The sequence below is a fragment of the Triturus cristatus genome, chromosome 6 (genome assembly GCF_964204655.1).
Source record: "Triturus cristatus chromosome 6, aTriCri1.1, whole genome shotgun sequence".
In the NCBI taxonomy this organism is placed as follows: Eukaryota; Metazoa; Chordata; class Amphibia; order Caudata; family Salamandridae; genus Triturus; species Triturus cristatus.
Window position 1 is genome coordinate 1,674,587,290 of NC_140589.1, and position 23,688 is coordinate 1,674,610,977.

The 23,688-nt window shown below is 43.0% G+C and overlaps 1 protein-coding gene across 2 annotated transcripts in view; it reads right to left on the reverse strand.

Moving 5' to 3' along the window:
* Positions 1 to 23,688, reverse strand: part of KCNH1 (potassium voltage-gated channel subfamily H member 1) — a 1,587,102-nt gene that overhangs the window by 230,404 nt on the left and 1,333,010 nt on the right. The window lies entirely within an intron of this gene.

The window sequence follows — 23,688 nt, forward strand, 5'->3', positions numbered from 1 at the left end:
GCAACAAGGCTTCTTTCTGCTCTTCTGTTTGTTCTTTCTGCACGTTATCCTTCTTCCTGCACTTTTCTTCGTCTTTGAGGACTTCTGTTGCTTCTTTCTGCATTTTTTTTTCTTTCTGTGCGTTTTTTCTTCTTTCTTCACATGTCCTATCTCTGTAGGCGTAGTTAGAAATTAGCATTTAAAAAACCTTTGATATTCACTGAAAAAACCATAGGTTCCAGGCACGTTATAGTTAGGAATTAGCATTTAAAAAACCTTAGAAATTCACTGAAAAAACCAAAGGTTTCAGGGGCGTTATAGTTAGATGGACTTTTCACTCGTACAAAACCATTGAAATTCCCCCGTTATAGTTAGTTCAGCTAACTATAACTCACGCGCCCGCAATGCACTGCTGATGACGTCACATATTACATCACTCATGACATGGTCAGTGACATCACTCATGGCATCCCTGATGACATCTCAAATGACATCACTGATGACATCATCGTTGTGATAGAGTGGCAGACCTCCTCTCCCCCTAATATAACCTTTGATACACACATTCAAAAATAGAAACTAAAATTTTCAAAACAATGGACATACCAATATCAGTTACAACAACCTATTCAGTAATTCTAAGATCCACATACACATCCACTCATGCACCAACAGTCCTATACAGTCACTCATACATGTACTCACTCATCATATGTACTCATACACCTATACATCCTGTTACAAAACGCCACTCATCCATAGAGTTACTCACACACATAGTCACTCATGCTAATAAAGAATCAAACATCCATTTACTTGCATATACAGTTATACACACACCACCACACTTACTTCTACAGAAAGTTACACATACTTAGTCTTTTAAACAATCACTTATAGAAACACATACTTATTCATACAGGAACTCTTTCAATCTCTCACTCTCACATATATTCACTTATATACACCAATAGTCACATATACTAGTTTAAAACATATGTAGTTACTCATAAAGACACTATTGAGGCAGTCATTCACTCACTAACACACCCATGCACACACTCATCCACCCATACAGTCCTGCACACATGCTGTCTTCAACACATACAAACAGTGAGTCACTCATTCATGCACCTATGCACTACGTAATACCCCCCACCGAACCATACAGACTCTCAGACACTCATATTGATACTCAAAAAACCAACTAATAACCTATATAGACACTCATGTAGCTACTCACCAACCCATGCAGCCACTTATACACAAAGTGAGAGACTGATACAGATATTTACATATTTAAACATTACTCACTAAGCCATGTATTCACTAAGATACACTTAATCAGTCAGTTATACAATCGATTTTTCAAAAACAAATCATCCATTTAGACACTTCTATACCCATTTATTCTTCCATCGACCTTGAGATATACATATATAAAACATATGTAATTTTCAGAAAAACATACATTCACTGGATGATGTCATCAGTGATGTCATTTGAGATGTAATCAGTGATGTCATGAGTGATGTCACTGACCATGTCATGAGTGATGTAATATGTGACGTAATCAGCAGTGCATTGCGGGCGTGCGAGATATAGTTAGTTGAACTAACTATAACGGGGAAATTTCAATGGTTTTGTACGAGTGAAAAGTCCAGCTAACTATAACGCCCCTGAAACCTATGTTTTTTCCAGTGAATTTCTAAGGTTTTTTAAATGGCAATTCCTAACTATAACGTGCCTGAAACCTATGTTTTTTTCAGTGAATATATATATATATATGGTTTTGACTGGATGTAATTTAGCACTATTAAAGCACTTTATGGGTCAAATCATCTCTTCGCGTCGAGTGGTCTGTACCTGGATGGTTGCATCAACAAAGCGGTGTGCCAGGATTGTTACTGTTCATATATATATATATATTAACGCTAGTGTGTCTTATTCGGAACATATGCAGTAATTTTAACAGTGGTGATTTTCCCACATGCTTGTGTATACCCAGCTGTTGTTTAACAAAAGTGCATCGTTTATTTTTATTGATGGGATAGCTTTAAAAGAAGCACCAATATGGCGCATGTTTAGGTCCAAAAAGGCAGCAAGACTGCCGAAACGCGTCCTTCTGATGTTTATGTGTCTGATGTAATTAAGGCAATAAACGGGACAATCCCCACGACGACGAGTGCCTGCTCCTTAATCATAATAGGTTGGGAGATTCTTTTCTTACATTTCTAGTGCTAGCTGTAGCGCTATGCTTTGTGCACCACCAGCGATCTGCCAGCACATCAGAATACTGCAATTGCTTGTTCTGGATATATATATATATAGGCTGATCATTGTGAGTATCCTAGGAATTTACATTGCATTTTATACTACAGAAAATATTCCCTCAGTGTAACAAGAAGCTTTTGGTGTTTTTCCCCAATAAAGATAAACTAGACACAGTGACAAACATATCACCATTCAAAGCATATTTCCAGCACTGAAGACATTAATGCCTTCTGTATGAAGTGTGTCATGGGGCGGCCGTGGCACTTCACGCCACTGCCAAAAGTGAGGTGAGGCCAGGCTCACATAGGAACCTAAAAAACAAGCATATAAGAAGAAACAAGGCATGACAGGATTCCTCAGGAGAAAGCTATTCTCTCTGACTGAAAGCAAAAAACTTCACAAACTGGCAAATTGTCTCCTGTTGGAATTACAATCACCTAACTTGCCGTAGGAGTTACACTGCACCCATGTTCCTGCTCTGTAGATGTCAAAAACGTCCAAACCTCAGCTTTGAAGTCTCGGTCTGCATGCATATGAAAGACTAGAAATAACGCTGCAAATAAACTTCAACAAGAAGGGTTTTAACAGCAAAGAACTATGGGTAAAGACTGTCTCTTCAGCGGCGGCTCCTCTTCCGAGACCCCTCCTCTTCCTCCGCCCGCCACTTTGCCAAGAAACTGGCCGCTACTGGTCTCGTCACCTATCCAGAAATCGAAGACCATTGATTATGAGAACAGTTCCCTGTTGCACTGGTAAAGAATAATCATGAATGTATTTTTTTTAAATTGCTGTTTTAAACTCAATTAAATAATAATGTATGAAGGTTACTTCGATTTTTTTCTAAACCTTTTATTGATATTTTAGTGGGTCGCCATTACCCAGCTTTGAGTGTTTAAATATATTGTACAAAAATTGTCACTGGCTTTTCATTGGGATAATAGCCTTTGTAATGTTACTTACTGTGACTGCAACAAACAACAAGGTGATGGATGGTATGCTTGAATTAAAATCAACCATTGGCAACTGCTCGGGCTACATACCAGTCCATTGTTTTTTGCCCACCATGCCATTCTTAACAAAGGCCCTCCTTATGCAAATCAGTACAGAAGCTGGTCCCCTTGTGGCAAATTGGCAGGCGAGGCCCACTCCAGAAGGTACCACAAGCAACCCCACACCAGTTTCCCCTATTTGGGGCTCATTGGTAGGATGTAATCTGAGTCCTACAGCACAGTGAGGACAGCCCCACATCTGGATATACCCAATACACGTAGAGCATTAACTGCTGCTATAAATAAGGTAATGAATCTAATGCTTGAATTAATTTCAGCCACTGGCAATCATTCGGGCCACATTGCAGTCCATCGTTATTTTGCACACCATGCCACCTTAGTAACAAGATGTCTTTGGTATATTCAGTAAAGCATCAGTGTGAAGCCAGAAGTATTCTTCCAACATTCCCGCAATAAAAAAAAAACCAGATTCAGTGACCAACATATCACCACCATGCCACTTTGTGTAATCAAACTTTTCCTTATGCTTTTTTTGCCTAGACAACTCCCTCCTTCTCTACTCATTCGCTATTGAAGTTTTCACACTCTCCACTCCATGCAATAGGCAGCAGTTTGCAATTGTGATTGCTGTCCTGAATAACTGGAAAGGAGTTTTCCCATTAGTCTGATGAGGCCCCAGCAGGTATTCCATGAGCCTTCCTTGTAACTGTTTTTCCAATCTAACTCACACACCCTTGCTAGCTGTATGCTTTCCTTCATCATGTGGTTGAATCTCTCCATGCACACTTTTCCTGTCAGTGGGTATTGCACACTTTTCTTGTGCACAATAATATTTTCTTTAGAAGCTCAATTTCCTTGGAGCAATCTTGCATCCAACTGTCCATAAAGAATAACACTCAGTGGCGGCCAGCATGGCTCACGGGTGGTGTGGCGGGGAAAGATGTGTCGCGGTGGGTGGTCGCGTGGGGGGTTCAGAGTGTGCAATATATAAAATTAAAAAAACGTACATTGCTGCCGGTCCCGCGTCTCTGCTCCCACCTGCTCTCCTCGTCTTCGAACAGGAAGCACAGCCAGGCCCCATTGACCAATCACAACACTGCAATGCAGCGTTGCGATTGGTCTGAGCTCAAGGGCTGGAAGGGTGGGCATGTTCTCCATGCAGGTTGGAATGCAGCCTGTATGGAGAACAGGGAAAATGTGCATGACTGGTTTGTGCGGCCTGAGAGGGCCAACCAAACAGTCATTGCGCACTTAGGAGTGGGCATAGCACTACTCCCCTGCCCTGCTCCGAGAGCAGAGCAGCCATGCCTAACCCCCCGTCTACCCACAAAGCAGCACAAAGAATAAAGTGATAGTAACGTAAAGTTGTTATTATTTAATGTTTCGTGATTTGCACAGCTCAAAAGCAGTGAGGCGACACTCCTGCGCCACCTCAATTAAGAACTCTTTGACACTCAAACAAATAACATATTTTACCCATTTCACTTATGGCCTCCTTAAAAACAGATCCATATGAACAAACATGTAAGGAAATAAACCCTCCTCTGTCAAACGCCCCGCCGGATCTAGAGCTACTTCTTGCCAAGGAACCTCCAAAAGCAACAGTGTATGGGTGGAGTATAAGTCTTAAGGAACTTTTCACTCTTTATGCAATCCCTTCTTAGTCTTCACAATGCCCAAATTCCTGTAGTGCATCACATCAATTATCAACTTCCTTCGCAAATTAGGAGGAATTAACCTTGTCCCTCTGACAACTAAGCCATCCTTCTCAGCAAACTTGTCCCTCACATTTCCAAATGCCTTAACTTCCAACATGTTTGACTTGCTATACCACTTCCCTTTCGAAGATTAAACCATTTCCTGGAGAACCCCTTACTGAGCAACCTTCTTCGTCCACATATATTTCCAAAATTGCATCGCAAGTAACTTGACATATGCTTTCCTGGAGCCACTCTTTGTCTCTTGACTTAAAACTTCCTTCTCTCAGACTAATAAACGAAGACCAATAGTGCACCACACAATTTGTTATATCTGGGATGTACTGAACACCATATGCTAAATTCCTTCAAGCTAATAACCCACTTTCTTAGTGGTACAGACACCACTTCCAACCTTTGTTTCACAAACCTTTCCTTCAAAGGCTTGTGGTCTGTTAAATATTTCACCCCAAAGGAAATTCTGACATTTGTATATGGCCTAGGTTACATCTAATACATCCTTCTCATTTATGAAATATTTAACTTCACCCCTCTCAACCCACTGTAGAAAACACAATAGTTTGCTTCACTGACACTTGCACCCGTGGCAACGCCACATCCACCTGCTTAATACTTGCATCTGTAGCTTTAATACACTCTTGCCCTGCTTTAAAAGCTTGCAAGTTTTAACTTTACTCAAACAACACTTGACTAAGAGAAATTCCGCCTCACATCTCTTGCACAATTTAAATTAAGGCTACTTTTTCAAAATCATTCTCAAATATTTTTTCCAGTGAGACCCTCTACAAACCTACTTTAAAACTTGTGCATGCCAAGAAAAGTAAAAGTTTCCCCTCTGTTTTTTTTAAACTGCAACTCACACGGTGTTTCAACATACTCCTTCTTGGGCCTGACGCGAGCCATTCTCACTAGGTGACTCGAATAGTTCACCCTAAGTGTAAAGCCAAACTCCTTAAACTTCTTCTGCACCTTTTTCAGACATCAATGGCACTCATCCCATATGCTTTCAAAATTTTAAAAGTCCAAATCTTTCAATAAAGATGACATCTCCCTCTGAACAGCATTTTTAGAAACTTGTAAGCATCTGAGGTGTGATGAAGGAAGTCAAATGTTGTGCGTCCTTACATAATCTAACTTGGTGGTAGGAAGATGCTCAGACCAAATTTGTGAAAAACGTAGCCTTGCACAGCACTGAGGTAAGAGGTCGAGTGTAAGGGAATCCTGTGCACAATTGCCACCTTGCTGAGGGTCTACACACAATCTGATCTCACCTGAGGCCTTTCTGCCTCCACAATGGGAGACAACCATTCCAAAGCCTCCACGGATACAATCACACCTAATTCACACAGCCTTTTTAAATCACTCTTAACCACACTCAGCACACCCAATGATGATCATCTGAGTGTGCATGGATCTGAGTCTCATGATATCTGTCAAGACCATTCTGTAGACAAATGACCTAAGGCAACCCACATCCATGCACAATACCTTAGGGAAGGCACTTCCATAAATCTGCACAACCCTTTGATGCCTCCAAGCATATTTGTTTCATCACACACATCTGCACCTGGGGTACTGCACTGGGTTCAAGGTACACCACTAATTTCTTTTGACCATCCAGTAATAGAATCTTCTCAAATGGAGACAATCCTTCTCCACTATTTACATGTTATGCATGTACAGAGGCATTTGGAAGCACTCAAGATTTGTAATGGATACCCATATACCCACCTGGACAGATGGTCATATTTATTGACCTGACAATAGCCCTAAACACTTTGTAAACTTCCACAGAAATTCTAGTGATGTGTGATAATGAGTCAATTATCAGTAGTCTTTCCACTTCTTACGCTTCTGAGGGATGTCCATTGCCCTTGCATACTAACTGTAAAATTATTTTATCACAAACTTCCTGCTCTCTCATTTTTTGTAAACTGTCACTCATACTTCAGAAGCACTTCATAAAATGCCCAGACTTGCAACACTTATTGCACACAGTGCTGGACATAAATTGTACCTACCCAAATGTTCAACAGTCCCACACCTGAAACATCTGCTCTAGAATTGTTCAACCTATCCACACTTAGCTCATTCTTCTTATAAACCTTCACTTTGTTCTTGCCAACTACCAATACATGCTCACTGCTTTCTGCCTCCTTCATGATAGTCTCGATGCAATTGTGCATGTGTGCCACTCTTTTTTTATGCGTATTACTTCGCTCAAGGGTAGCTTGTCTGTAAGCCACAACTCCTCCCCAATTTAATCATATTGCAGTTCAAACAAAATGTATCTTTATGCATCTGTGCACCAATTTACCACATTTGCACATCACTGTGAAACTCTATAAAACTGTTAGCTACTCTTATACAATTTTCTTCTCTCCTTGTGTCTGTTTTCCAAAGTAGTACCGCTAAATGATGGAGCTGAAATGTAGATAATGCAGATCTGTGTTTTTTTTAACAATTCTCTAATTCATTTAGGCTCCTTGCTGCCTTCCTGATCCAACTGTGGTAGATTGCCCAAAACCTCATGCCACTCTGCCCCCCAAAGAATGGCAAACCAGGGACCACTTCTGTTCCACAACTATGTCCAAAACCTCATGCCACCTTCCCCCCCCAAAGAATGGCGAACCAGAGAGCACTTCTGATCCACAACTAGATCTGCACCACACATCTATGCATAATCTAGTAGGATCATTTCCCCTCTCCTGAGCAAATGGGTGGTTTATCTGGCTGATTTAGATAAAATGGAAGTGGGTCACATTCTGTATTCTTGAAAACCTACAACATGGTTAAGCAAAATCATAAGTATGTGTGAGGTCACCGTAAAACAAGTACCAAGACAATAAAATCCAAATTTATGTATGTCAACATACATTTCCAAATCACTCAACAACCTCTTATTTTATTATTAAGTAATCCATATGAGCAACCATAGTTGCTGTTTGGGGTGGATGAGCCCCTGAATGTTTGAGTTCAGCTTTAGAGAGGTTCCAAGCTCTGGCTCAGCTTGAGGTCCTTTTAGACTCTCAAGCCCAAAGAGAGCCAAGCTTTTACTGGAGGAAATGTGGCCTAGTGGCTTCGGCTGCTGACCCTACAAATGTATCTGTGCCATAAGAAACGTGTGATGTAGTCTGTCTGTTGTGAAGAGTGCGTCTTTGAGCTGGGCAAGGTTCAAGCTATGTAAAACGACCCGAAAATATGGATTCCACCAGTCACTTAGGCTCTAGTCTCATACTTCAAGATTAGGAACAAAACATTCAACTTAGAAAGAGATACACATCTAGTGGTTGAATTCTAGAGTGAAGCTGGAATACCTGAAATCAATACCAGCTTACCTGCGCGACCACATTTTGTGATCCTAGTCAAATACTTTTCTTAACCAAACCTCATTTTTGCATCATTACAATTGAAAGCACCTTAAAATACATGAGTTCAGGATGTGCACTGTACAGAAAAACTGTCTTGCATTTGATTTAATAGCCTAAAAAGTTGCCTTACCTATAAATTGAATCTAGGCCACGTATAGGGTACGCATGATGAATGACTTACCTCATAGGTCACTAACAGTACTGTCATCAGGGCAGAGGCAGGAATGTTTCAAAGGGCGGGCCAGATTGACTAAGGACTTGCATTGTCCTGGCGTGTGCAAGGCAACAGAAGTCTTTAAAAGGCAGCACAAATCTTTAAATGTAATATATAAAGCCATACAAAGGTCTATTTGTGCTAGCTTGCATGCCTTAAGAAATGTAGCGCAATGCAGAGGTTCACACTTTGTGGTATTACATTTCGTTGTGGTAGGCATTCCATGGGTGAAGAATGGGCGTTCCCGTGCTTCCAGACATTGATTTTGACGCAATCCCATATTTACTAAAGGTTGTAAACCTGGGATTGCAAGAAAATGGTGTGCCTACCACAGACAGGTGTAAACGAGGAGGGAGATTTTTATTTCTCCTTGTTATTTCCTCTTTCCACATGTGTTGTATTCTGCAGCTCACATAGAAAAAGGAAACTGCCTCTAAGGATGGTTTTGTGAAGGATAGAATCCTTTCCTGCACAAAAAACAATACTGGTTGTAATGCAGACATCCTTGCAGCAAAGCCCTAAGCATCACATGGTGCCCCAGCGCTAGGAGGGAGCAGAAGTGCACCATTTCTTAGAAGACATGGCATATTTCTGCTCTCCATTTCACGCAGCACAGCAACTTGTTTGCTGCCTTGTGCTGCATGAAGCATTAGAAAATATACCACAGTTCATTTTTAAAAACTATCACTTTTAGTAAATACTTCTCAATGCAGAGACATAATCTGAGGTTCTAATGCTTCCACGTGTTTAAGAAAGACACATTAACATATTTTTACATGTTTGTTGCATGATTTGCATGACAAACATTTTCACGGGCTCTGCATGTTCATGGACTTTAAAAGCCAAGCCAAACTCTAGGCTCAGCTCCTCTTACTTTGTTGGCTCATTCACCAGGATGTGCCTATAAGTGCTTGCACCAATAATAGTAAAGACATAAACACTCTTTTTGGTGTGTCTGTCATCACTGCATTAAGGAAAGGGGGTAAGGTTGTTCATTAGATATGCGGTGAACCGATCACCGTTGATCACTAGGCTAACTCCGCGTTCTCAGGTGTCGGGACTGATTTGCTCATTGACCTGGTTCCAGTCTCTTTGCTGGAGGCTGTCTGATCTGTTGGGAAGAGGTGTGGCACCGCGGCCAGGGTGACTGACACTGGAATCTGGGGCTCAAGGTTCGATCACCGGCGGCAGGTCAGCCCAGGCCCATGTGACTCTGGGCAATAGCTTGCTTAATCTTCCCGATAGCCCCCAGCGCCGGGATGCCTTCGGGTAGCTGTTCGCGCTTTACAAATACTGGATTTACATTTTACATTTACATTTTTACATTTACATCTGTTGAAGAGAGCATGGACCAGAGACTGCATCAGCCACATTTTCTAGCCAATGCTAGGACATCTCCAGGGATGTCCTGGGTTAGCTTAGTCATACTGTTAGTCCAAATGGATTGCCAAGACTGGCTACATCTTACAGAGGGAATCCAAAGCTGCTGATGGATGACATAATTTGTAATTCTTTGGAGGACCCCCAACTCCAAAAAGTCTATGTGGACCCTTGTTCTCTTCCACTTAAGTGACTATTTGTAATGTGCCATAGTCTTGAAGCATATCTCTATTTTGAATTGATTTTAGAAATTCCCTAAAGATAAAACTGATTCTAAAAAAAATATGTGAAAAGGAAGAAAACATATTTAAAGGCAGAGAAATATGTTCCCCAATTCGTAATAATGTGCTCTTTTCACAGAGCCCTGTGGTGTACCCTTTCGCATTACTTTTATGGATTGTAATTGCGCTTTACTCATTGGTAAGCAATTGAGTTTCTGAATTGGGGAAGGTGTTTATTAAAGGAGGTCTAATATTTTTAGGCTGTGGTACATGAAAGCAAATTCAAGTGCAAAAACCATTTTCACAAGAGATGCCTCTGCCTCAATGGGGTGACCGCACAGATGAACCACTGGTGATCATTTTCTAGTAGTCCACAGAGTGTAAAAAATGACTGGTCCACATCTGAGAGCAGTTCACATATGGGTCGCTCTAAATGTTTTTTTTGGGACGGTTGGAGTTTTTATATAGCACAAACTAGACCCGAAGGTATCAGAGCTCTTTACATGAGCACCTGTTCATTTACAGAAGGACACATTCATTTTTTTATGCACAGGGGGCAGATTTACAAGAAAGTGACACATCTGTAGCGATGCGTCACTTTCCCTGCACCACCATGCAAACCCTTGCGTCACCATGGATGCACCGTATTTACAATACGGCACACCATGGCGCAAAGATTGACAGATGCGTCAGAAATACACATCTGTTGATGGAAAAGTCACGCATTGCTGGAGTTGTGTCGCAAGCACAGCGCAACTCCAGCAATGCGTGTTGCGGCCTATTCCCAATACACTGCGTCACTCCTTACGCCTGCTTCAAGAAGGCGTAAGTTTTGACGCAGTGGCGTCCTAAAAGTCACGCAGTGAAATCTTGTAGATTTCACTGCGTCATTTTTACGAGGCTTTCCTGCGTGGGAACGCCTACCCTGCATACATCATGCCTGATGCAGGTATAATGTCACGCAGGGCTTTACAACGTGACGCATCTGCCTAGATGCGTCACGTTGTAAATGGGCCGCAACTTTTACTCTGCCAACAGCGTAAAAGTGATGCAAGGGGCTTGTAAATCTGCCCTAGGGAGATTAAGCGACTTGACCAGAATCACAGTATGTTGCCGAGATTCGTGCCCGGTTCCCCAGCTCCGAGGTTGACCGCTCTAGCCGTTAGGCCACATCCTCTCCTTTGGTTGTCAGAAACCAAGCACAACTGGCCTAATATGTAGACTGCTGATTGAAATTGCATTTCCTGTGACCATCCCACACTTCCTTGGACCATGTTTTTTGTTTCAGAGAGGCGAGGGCAGCCCACCCTGGCGCTTATTAGTCTCTGTGTGACATGAGCATCAGGCTATCGGCATCTGGAAACAAAAGCACATTCATTCAGGAATAGAAGCTGAAACAAGGCAGCTGTGATCCCCAGTTCCTGCTGTCATACATTTAATAGGTGATCTAAAAACAACACAAGTCTGTGGGCTCGCGCCAATACACTGACCACCTGCTCCCATTGGGACGTGTAATTGATCCTCATTTTGTACAGTTTTTTTTTCAGTTTTAGGCTTGCTAATGACGTAGAAAGAATCCTCATCGCCAAGCCTACCAAGAGAATACAGCTTATTCATTGCTTATTGCTTCTGTTGCTAAAGAAAATCAATGCATACATTGGGTAAGTAATGAGGTCGCCTTTAGTTCATTAGTTCAGAATGGGAGGATCCCATGTCATAATTCACCCCACCTCTCAAGATGGTGTATTTAGACGCAGACTTAAAGTGCACTCATGCCTTGATCAATTAAGGCAGACATTACTTTTAATTGTTTGGCATTTTCCCGACAGTTTGCCTGAATTTTCCTGTTTGCTGTGGCCACTTCACATTCGATAAGGAGATCTGTGCAGCTGAAGACATTAAAAGTTCAAGTAGTGGATGGGGGTCGGGTATGGCTGCCCTACCTGTGTAATTGTGTTTTTGAGGAGGAATTGGCGCTATTGAGGTTCCCACCTCCACTGATGTGAATTGCATCATTTCCTTTCCTGTATGTGGTGACGTCAAAAAGCAGGTGGAATAGTACAATTTTCATCCTGGCCAGGGCCAGACTGGCCGTAGCGGACATCGGGCGTTTCCCCGGGAGGCTTGAAGGGTGAGGGCCAGTGGTGGTGCCAGGGTGGTGCTGCAATATTGGCCCTCAGTAACAAAAGCAGCAGTGCACACTTGCACACCCCTCACCCCACCCAGGGGAGCTGGTCTGACAAAATTGCCATGGCGGCATTGGGTTCCCAGTTCGGCCCTGATCCTGTGCCCTCTTTTCAATCCATTCCTAATGATGTCTGGGACAAAGGTGGTTGGCTGGTATTGAAAGATCATCAACCAACTGTGTGTTGTGTCTCCTTTTGTCGAAGATGGAGTTACAGGACAGACCGAACTGAGTAACAACTACCACAACAATAATTGAAATGTAGTCGCAGTCCAAATACCACTGGGACCTCAGGAGGCAACTCAGAGGGGCCCTTGGCAGAACAGTATGGTGCACCAATCCAAGCCGGGCAGTGGGAGCCGGTGACCAATTGAGAAGATGGCCTGGATCTGGGTTATGGAAGAAGTGAACTCTGCCCAGATGGAAAAGATTCCAGAAGTATTGATGCCAGAAGGATCTCCATCCTTGGAATTAAAATGAGTAGCTCACAATAAAAGATTTCTTGATAACCCTGAAGTGCCATAAGCAGCTTGTACTAAAATATAGTGCCAATTGCCAAAGGATTGCCTACAAGTTCTTAGGATCTCATTCTGAGGGGCCTCTTACTCCCAATGTGGCTTAACCCACTGGGGCTATACAATGCAGAAGACTGCCAACACTTCCAGAGGAAATCATGTGCCAATCAGTTCATATGCACCGATTCCCAAATGTCATGTGCCAAAATATCGTAATCGGGAGTCACCCCAAGCGCCCTTCCCCCCAGAGTAACTGAGACAGGGGGCAACAAAAACAGGGTCGAACTCAGACATCAAATAGACCCGAGCACCAAAATAGTGAATTAGATAGGTAAAAAATGGCCCAGGTTTGCAAATCTGGGCATGCTTGAGTTTGTAAGACACGCTGTATAAGTGTTTTTCATGGAAAGGAAGACATAGATTTTATTTCAACAGTAAAATCCAGCCCATCAGACCATAAATCCAGTCAAACTGACCCACTCACTGACCTTTCAGACCAGTTCATCAGGCAATGCTTGAATGCCCCATAGCCAGGGCCACTGGAAATATGCGCCTGTGGAGGGCCAAATTATGTGGCATGGTTAAGAAAACTATATGTCATGACAAGGCAAATTGTGCTGCAATATAGGGCCCATTTTACAATACTATTACTTCATCATTTTGTCAATTTTAAACTTGTCACCACTGTCTGGGCATTAGTTGCATCTTTTTACCACTAGTTTAAAACCCAAATATTGCAATAAACTGCAGAAAGGAGACTAGTCAACCTTTGCAAAGGGCATTCCAATGCACGCCAACACGTGTTGCTGTGTTTTAGTCACTTTTGAACCGTTTGAGCTAGAAAAAAAAATTGGGGATTACAATCTGCAGATTATGCAGCAGATGATGGATTATGTGGCAAATGTGGCAAATCCATAACCAAGCGAAAATCGCCACGGCCGCACAATGTCAAATTTCCAGTGGCTCTCAGATCGGCCCCTGCACAGTAACTCCCAGAGGTGTATTTATTACGCCTGAATTGACAAACATTTAATGGAGATCTTATTGTTCGAAATAAAAGTTGGGACCTAACAAGCTTTACAAAGGTTTTGAATCTGAAGTTCTGGCAACTAAGATAAGAATGTCATTGCCATAATGAACCCACTTCTCAACATGTGGTATTTAGAGAGCGTTAAAGCGAGCTACCTTAAATAGGTTTTCAAAGAATGGGGTTTCCCCTACCCTTTCCCTTCTGGGGATTTCTTCCACTTAGCAAGCTACGCCGGTCTATAGCTCAAATAATGTAAATTGCCAGGATTGGATAGAACCGTGCAGGGCATGAGTAATGTTAGCAGACCACCCACCCCCACAGAAACCTGCAAACCTCAGCTGCTGGATTCAGTGTCGTTAACACTGTATGTCACCCAATCTGCATTCATGCATTATTCATGGGCGGCAGATATTGACTCGACTGCCAGACTGCCCACGTAGTATTTCAATGTCTATTTCGACCAGACCAAAGGTCAACGTGTCCCGCCTCTTCCGAGGCTAACACTCATTTTGTGATCAAGAAACCTTAGCACTTACTAAGGTAGCTGTATCTTTTCTTAGCCCAGTGCACGTATTTAAAATGATACATTTTTTAATAAAATCCCCAGGCGGCTCAAAAAAGATTTGTTTTCACGAGGAGGAATTACTGGAAGTTGCAGTGGAGAGTATTCATGGGTTTTACCAAACAGCTATTGAATTGCCCTCCGGGTAACTAGTGAATTTCCACTGCTATTACATGGTTGGTGGCTGAATAGCAGAGATTGTGCATTATTTGACCTATGGCAGCGTAAATAGGCAGCGAATATCATTGTTTACCCGGATACCGACTAAAAAACAGAGAATATGTACTATTTGTAAAATGGAATAATCAATAAGAAAAGAAACTTTACTATTAACCTGGCCACTGACTATATAGCAGAGAGTATGTCCTATTTAGCCACCAGTCATGGAAATAGCAAAGAAATGTCACTATTTATCCGGCAGCCAACGAGATAGCAGAGATCATGTACTATTTGGCATGTGGCCATTCAAACAGCAAAGAACCTGCAACATGTACGCAGACACCGACTAGAGAGCAGAGGTCATGTGAGCAGAGGTCATGTTCTATTTAGGCTGCTGGCTAGATAGCAGTGATCTTATACTACTGCAGCAGGGGTGGGGGGCCCTCAAGTTTTGTTATGCCACTGACATGAGGCCCTGACAGGCTTAGATGCAAACACTAACTTATAGGTAGGCCTGAGCGAATTTGTAATTATGCCTGAGTAATCAGAGTATTTTCAGTAATTCCACATTACTCTTATGATGTGGAATTACTGACATTTTTCACAATTAATCCCGCTTGCGTAATGAATTGTAATTAGGGGCAAAAATCCTACTGCAGGAGCAGAGGATCAACCAGCTTGGAGAAAGCCAGTGGCTGTTGGCTGCTGCGGTCCCTGTTCTATTGCATTTAGCGCTATTTTCTTAGCACAAAATGCATCTTCAGATCAATTTTAGATTTCAAGGTTCAGTTTGAACTAAGACAATAGCTCTATATGGAGGGTTACACTTGTATCGTAATTCCAGGTCATTTTGCTGTTATTCCATGTAATTACACTACACAAAAACACATTACTTATGCCAACTCCTACTTATAGGTCTGAAGGTTGCAAATGGTTGAATGTTTCAAAGGTATTTTGATAGACATGGCACAGAATGATACTCCATTGCACCATGGACCAAGACACAGCAACTTCGAGGGTCCGTTATGGCTGTCTCTTGCCTCACACATGCTGCTACTCCTTTACGTATACCTGAGAGGTGGCTAATTATAAAGATGATAGAACCTTTGCAAGAATCGTTGATGCTGTTTACTCTTCTGCAGCTCTGTTCTCGCACTTACTTATAAAGCTGTGGGAAAGTAGTTGGGCCAGATATAGGATTACCAAAAGGCGCCATGTTATCTGAACACCTCTTTTTTCTGCAGCAAGTCAGTGCTTTCTGGAATTATTAATTCTGGTTCAGTTCAACAAATCAGATTAAATCATCTAAAAACATGATTTGTAAAAGGAAAGGACAGAACTGGAAATGTTGTAACCCAGTGACATAGTGCCATCTGTTATGTTATGTTATAGGTATTTGTTAAGCGCACGGCTACTCCGGGGAGTGTCCCGGCGCTGCCTTGACCCCAGAACAGAATAGATGAAGGAACAGCCAACAGTAGCTAACTAGTCTGCACTACTGTTGAAAAAGCCAGGTCTTTAAGCTTCGCCTAAAGCTGAGGAGATCACGTTCTTGTCTAAGGGAAAAAGGGAGACTTTTCCATAATTTTGCCGCTACTACTTGAAAGGAGCGACCTCCTTTGTAAGAACGGTAAAACTTAGGCACAATTGTCAGCTGCTGGGATGATGATCACAGTGTTCATAGCGGTTTGTAGGGCTGAATTTTGTTCCTAATGTACGGGGCTCCAATGTTATTTAGGGCCTCAAAAGTTAGGACCAGGGATTTAAAAAAGACCCTTTGTCTCAGTGGTAACCAGTGCAAGGATCTAAGGTGGGGAGACATGTGTGACCTGGGTCCGACCATAAGCATGGACCTAGCTGCCGCATTTTGAACTACCTGCAGGCGGTTCAGTAAGTAGTCCGGAAGGCCAAGGCACAACACATTTACGTACTCCAACCTTGATATGATCAGGGCCTGGACCACGGTTTTCCTGTGAGGAATAGGAAGCAGAGGGAGGAAATTCCTCATAATTTTTAAAAGCCCCAAGCAGGTGCCAGCACCTGGGACTTCATAGGCATGTCGGAGTCCAACTTCAGCCCTAGATTTTTTGCGGTGGAGACTGGTCTCACAGGTGGAGATAGATTTTTAGGCCACCATTGATGCCACTCGTCGCCTGGAGTGTGCCCAAAAAAGATCATTTCCGACTGATTTTGCGTAAACCAGTCGAACACCTTGGTTAGGAAAACATTGACTTCATTACCGTTAAGCACCACAGCAATTACGTGTCATCTGCGTACAATATAATTTTTGCCCCGTATTGTTCAGCTAAAGGAGCAAGAAGGGCCATATATATATTAAACAGGGTCGGAATTAAGACGGAACCCTGTGGGCCCCCTACATTCAGTGGAGGAATGAGGGCTGAGAAAGGAGGAGCCCAGACTGTTTGTCGGTGGTTATCCAAAAAGGAAGTAAACCATCTGAGCACCGTGCCCCCAATGCCGCTCTCCCTCAATCTATGAAGGAGGCGATCATGTGGCATGGTGTCAAAGGCCGCCGACAGGTCTAACAGTATCAACACAGCCTTTCCTCCTCTGTCTAGGGTGTTTTTGACCTCTGAGATTTCTAATAGAGCCGTTTCAGTACTGAAGTTTGCTCTAAAACCTGACTGACTCGGGTGAAGTACCTGGCTGACCTCAATAAAGTCTGTGATGATGGTATTCACTTATTGCTCCAAAACCTTGGAGAAATAAGGTAGAAGCGATATGGGTCGGTAGTTGCTGGCTACCAGGGGATCAGCGCTTCCATTTTTCTGGCATCCTTCCTAAGGACAGAGAAAGATTCACTGTCCGATTAACAACTGGATATATTACCTCAGCAATTGATGCCATCTTTTTTGCTGGGCAGGGGTCGGAAGGGGATCCGGATTTTAGGGCCTTCATGATTTGAAGTGAGGTGGCCATGGGCATATGCAAAAACTCCAGAAGAGTATTCTCTGTAGTGGGGCATATTGCGAGATATTAAGAGTGATCGTATCAAAATAGAAACAATTGCACATGGCCCCTTATAAAGTCACCAACACAGTATAATTGATAGGCTTCATTACAATCTCATGACGGAAGGAAGAAAAACGATGGGCCTTCTTTAGAGTTTGGGGGATGGAGTTAACTCCTTCAGGGTGACGGAGGACAATACCTCCTGAGAGACCACACCTGCAAAATTTAGAGTTGTCTTCTGCCCCTTTGGATAACTCTCTACATTGACAGTAACTTCTCTCATGGCAGTTCCTGCTTATGTAAGAATGTTTTGACGGCCAATATCATCAGACATGATGGCCTGCTAGCAAACCTTTCAAATGTATTTTTGTTTTCAAAAGCAGACTTCCAAAGAGTGAGAAAACACTAATGGCCCCCACACACTGAGAGTTTTTGGCATGGGTGTCGGGGTCATTTTTTTGTTTTCATGTTCCACACTGCCATGTTTTACCATATTTAGGGTGGACGGTGTAAAATCTGTTCTCCGACGACCCCTACTCTATCAGGATGCCAGAGGAAGTATTCCCTTCAAGGACCCACAAGCAAAGAAATGGCACTGTAATCAATTGTGCTGAAGGTCACTTGAATATGATGAAAATTCTCAATAAATCAGAGAAAGGCATATAGGCATCAAAGACAGAAGAAAAAAAAATCTGAGATTTTATTCATTGACTGTGTTACAAATATTGTACTGAATAAACAGACATTTTTTTACCTCTATTCTTGTAACCTACGGATCAATCATTTCACAGTTCCACTTTTATACTCATTTTCTAGGCTATACTGGGTGATAGCTCTAACAGAAGTAGCAATAGTGCTGGCCCCAAGCAGGAGTATTCAAAACAAAGGCACAATGAAGCATGAGATCTCTGCACCTGGCTTTCTTCAGTCTTCCCGAGCCATCTTCAGACACAGACAAAAATGCAGCTCTGCTTAGAAACCTTGTCATCTTGAATAAGAGAAACCTCTGACGTTCACCTCATTCCTGACATCTACCCTATGACATCACTCAGGAAGAACTAATCAGCAGCCCTTTGCTAACAAAGACCTAAGATAATTTCTTTGGGAGCCTTTTATCCATCCTCCCTCACTTCAAATATATTGGTCTCTACCCTTCAAACAGGTATGAAGTAAATACACTTCCACATCCTAGGGATGCTTTATCAGCTTCATGCAAAATACATCCCACTGGTCCAAGCACTTAGACTTTCCGCACACACAGTGTGTTACTACTACTCACTTGCTACATATCCTTTGCACATACGCTCACATAGAATTTCAAATTAACAGTCTGGGAGTCACACAGACTAGTCTACCAATTTTGACATTAACTGACTGTTCGCTGGCCTTCCATACACTTTTGCCACATATGTATCTCCACCACCCTTCATCAAGCCCTTAGAGTTTCACAGACCACTAGTCTGGTGCTGATGATGTCATTGCTGTTTTGGTCTTCATAATCCTCATCCTGGCCCTAGTCCAACTAGTTCTGGTCACCCTGGGAATGGTTTCCTAAATCTGGCACTACTGGTTCCAGGCCAATCTGGCACGTCTGGTTCCAGTCCTTCCTGACCCTCACCTTCCTGGCCTTGCTCCAGGCCCTTCTTTGCTCTCCTATCTGGTCCTTGGTCTTAATGGTCCTGGTCCACCTGGTCCTATCCTGACTGGTTCTCCTGGTCCTTCTTCAACTTGTTATGATATGCTTGGCTCTGGTCCTCCTGCTTCTTGCCATCCTGATTCTGAACTAGCTTGTGCACTTTGTCTTGATCCTCCTTGTTGAAGCCATACTGTTGTTAGCCACACAGGTTGGTCATCCTGGCTCTTGTCATCCTGACCCTTCTTGTCCTGGAATGCCAGGTGTTGACACTTCTGCACTTCTGTGAATTGATCTTCATTTTCCCTGTGGTTGTTGTCCCACTGGTCCCTCTCACCCTTGTCTTCTTAGATCTTGTCCGGCTGGCTCTGGTTGCCTGATTCTCTGGGTTTTGTTCACCTAGTCTTATTTACTCTCAATCTGGTTTGCCTAGTACAAGTTTTCCTATTCCTGGTCCTCACAGTGTGTGTTCTTTTCCAGGTTATGTGCCGACTAGACTTGATCATTTTGCTTCTGGTCCTCCTCAGTTAGGTCTTTCTATGCCTTATCCTATTGGTTATCTTCTTTCTGGCCATCCGGGTCCTAACAGGCCCCCTTCTTCTAGCTCTTCTTCTTCCTTCCTGATCCTCTTGACCTTTGTCTCTTTAGTCTTGTCATTCTTATCCTTCTCGCTCTTCTCCTCAAATTCCTAGTAGATCAGTTCTTGAGTCTGCTGATCCCCTCTACCCACCTGGCCTCTCGTGTCCTGGTCATCTAAGCCCTTGCCCTCTTATCCCTTGTCTTCTTGGTTTGGCTCATCCTGGTTGTCCTGGCCCTGTGCCTTTTCCTTACGGTCCTTCTAGCACTGTACCCAATGATATGTGCCCTCCTTGTCTCGATTCTCTTAGTCTGGGTCCTTCTGAGCCTTATAAGTTTGGTCCTGGTCCTCCTGGATATCCAGGCCAAGTCTCAATAGTCTTGCTAGCTCTGACTGTTCTGGTATTCCTGATCTTTCTCATCTGGGTCCTGCTACCCGTAGGTTCAGGTCTTTCTGCTCTATGTGGTACTCTGAGCCCTGGTCCTATGGTCATAGTCCCCATGGCACTGCTAGGTCTATTCCTGGTCCTCTTATTGTTGATCCTTCTAATCTTCCTTCCTCTGGTCCTGGTCCCCGGTCGGGCCCTACTGGTATTCTTGATACTGTCTCCATCATTACCCTCTTATTCTGGTCCCCCGGTCTTATCGGACATAATTAGTATGCTCCTAATCTTCCTAGTATTCCAGGATCTGGTCCTGATCTTCCTGCTCTTTGTCTTCGTGCTTTTACACCAACTGATCAAGGTCCTCCTTGCTCTGCTCATTTGGGGCTGGCCATCCTGTTCCTCATCTTCCTGGCCATCTTGTTCCTAGTCCAGTGGTGACGTCTAGGATGTGGTAATCCTGGTCCTGATCTCCCTGGTCCTGATCCTCCTTTTCCTCTTCACTGTGGTCCTCCTGGTCCTGGCACTCAAGGTCCTGATCCTCTTACTTCATGGTGCCCCATGTCCTTGGGTTCTTGGTCCTCTTAGAACTTTTCCTTCTGGTTCTGGGTGCCTGTGTCCCTATCCTCACCTCCCTTGAATGACTGCCCATGGTTATGCTATTTTTAGTTTACATAGTTCTTTTCTATCCTTCTTGAAATTATGTGCTCATTGGCCCGATCCTCTTGGTCATTGTCCTTATAGTTTTGTTTTTCCTAGGCCTCATTCTCATGGACATGTTTCAGCAACCATCCTAGCATTGGTCTCACTGGTGCTAGCCATCCTGGTTCTTCTTTTCCTATTGTACTTCTTGATGTCAACGTTGCCTTTTGGCCATCTTGGCTCTTCTTGTTTCCCCAGTCTTGGTCAATCTGGATCTGCTCCTTTCTGGTCCTCTTGTCCCTGGTCACCTTGTCTTGGTTTGTTTCACCCTGAACCTCCTAGCCCTGGTACCATAGGTCCTGGTCCAGCTGGCTTCTGATGTACTGGCCCTCTTGGTCGTTGTACTCCTAGTGTGGGTCCTTCTGGATCTGCTCCTTGTCCTCTTAGTCCTACTGCCACTGCAGCCATTGATCCCGGCTCTCTCGATCTAGGTTCTCCTTGTTCAGGTCCTCCTGAGAATGGTCATTTTGGTCTCGGTCTGCTTGGTCACCACTGTCTGGTACCCTCACTCTCCTTTACTTGGTAATTTCAGCCCTAGTTACCTAGGTCCTGATCTCTGTGGCTCTCTTAGCCATGTTTCCGGTCTTCCTATTCATGATCCTTTTAGTTCCTCTAGTCTTTCTTGCTCTAGTCTTCTGGGTACCCATGGCAATGGCTTGCTTGATCTTCCTAGTTCCTGCCCTGATTTTCCTGGTACTACTGGCCATTTCCCCCTGGTCCTGATCATCATAGTCCTCTTCAATCTAGTTCTGATCGTCCTGGCACTTGACCCCATGCTCCTTACCCTCATGGTTGTGCAATAACCTGTCCAGGCCCACCACATGTCATCGTAACCTTCCCTAATCCTGACACTCCACTTCCTAGTCTGTCTATGCAACATTCCTCTGTACTCCTACACCTATTCCTTTGTATCCTGGGTCTCCTGTTTCACAGATTTGCCTGTTCTTAATCTTTCTACTCCTGGTTCTCGTGGTCCATGTAGTACTAGTCTTAGTTCTGATACTCCATTGTTTGGTCCTCATGTATCAGGTCTTCTAGTGATGGTCCCACTGGCCTTGATTTCAGTAGCCCTCTTAGTCCCCAGGTCCTCCTGCCCCATCCTAGTCCTACTTGTCCTCCTGATTTGCTTGTCCCACCTTGTTCTTATCCATCTGACCCTGATCTTCTTTGTGTGATCGGGCACCATTTGCCTACTGTGAAAGTCCCTCTCTCTGAGGCCCACATACCACCTGCCTCTCTGCATTCAGTGTTTGCTGCTGCTTGTCGACTGCTGCTGTGTGCCAGGTTTGAAATAATGAACAATCACAACCTCCCTTAAAACGAAGCCTAAAGCTAGCACAAGGCCTTCTATAAGAAGCTCCCAAAGAGCCCAGCCTTAAAAAACCATGAAAGAACATGAGAAAATAACGAATTCTCCCGAGTGAAAAAAACTTTTATGTAACATGCTATAAACTCATATTCATTACATTTTGCAGACAGCAGATACTCCTAGACTGTAGCACAAAAGATTTGTGAGCTACATCTGACGATTCTGAAATAGAAGTTTCTACATTTCTTATTTTAATATTAAAGCAAAATGTTTTTCATTCAAAATTGATTTTAGGGTTTTTTCATCTGTAAACAGCTTAGCTTAATTCATACACTTCCCTTTGTACAAACTATTGTATATTTGTATATGCACTTTCAAATGCCTCACACATGTTGCATCTGCATTGCAAGATGGCCACCACCCTGTTATTTCCTGTTGTCCATATTTTCTTCATGTTCGGCTAAATAAAGACCTCCTCCACACTATTTATCTGGACACGGGTCAGATTGTACATTATCTCTACTATTTAGCCTGTGCAGAATGCACACACATGGAGCAAAAACTAGGAGAATTAATAATTTCTCCTTGTATCGCCATTTTAAGAACAGGTATTCCCAGGCATTAGTTTTTGGAGCTGCCTCAGCCTTATAAATCTGGGGCAGCATCATAAAGCAATGGGTGTTGCGGTGGAACACTGCAACACTCATTACACGCCCCTTTGCAGCAAAGGACTGCAGTGGAAAGGGGCATATATACTAGGTGGCGTTAAGCCACTCAAAGTGGCTTAGCGCTACCTTGTAAATATGGAAAATGGTGCTACGCCACCAGAGCGTCACAAAAAGTGATACTCCGGTGGCAAATAGGGCTTTTAAATATGCCCCCAAGTGTCTATCTATGGCTTTATATTGAGCCTTATTTCTACAATGATAAAGAGCTACAATAAAGGAGTTTGGTGGTTAGCTTTATATATTTATTTATTCTTCTCTTAACAATGGATCCCCATATTTCTTCAATATCTCAAAAGTCATACCAATGAAATGTGTTGTTGACTTTGTTTGCTAACTGAATGTTTTGGGTGAAATCTTTGAATTCTTGTCTGGATACACCATAAAAATGACCTTGTGTTGCTTTTATAATACAAATAATGAATTCTTTTTATATAGCGAAATATACCACATTTTCCCGCTTCTTCAAAATGCTATAAATATGACTTTGGGAGACGAAGAGCCTGTTTTGATGGATTTCAGTCTTGTGATCCTCAGGTCACTTAAGGTGGCAGACCCGAGAGTGAATTCTCTGTGAATCTTGCTGTTTAATGTGGCAATGGATAGAATCTGGTGTACTATCTCTGAAAGGGATTCGCTTGCTGACATGGTGCTGCATCACCTTCTGGGAATATTGGTCCCATGATCTGATATGGCTGGCATGTATACAAGTGGCACCTGAGATTGTTACTTGTGTCATAAAATATATAGTACACACCCCTGTTCAAAG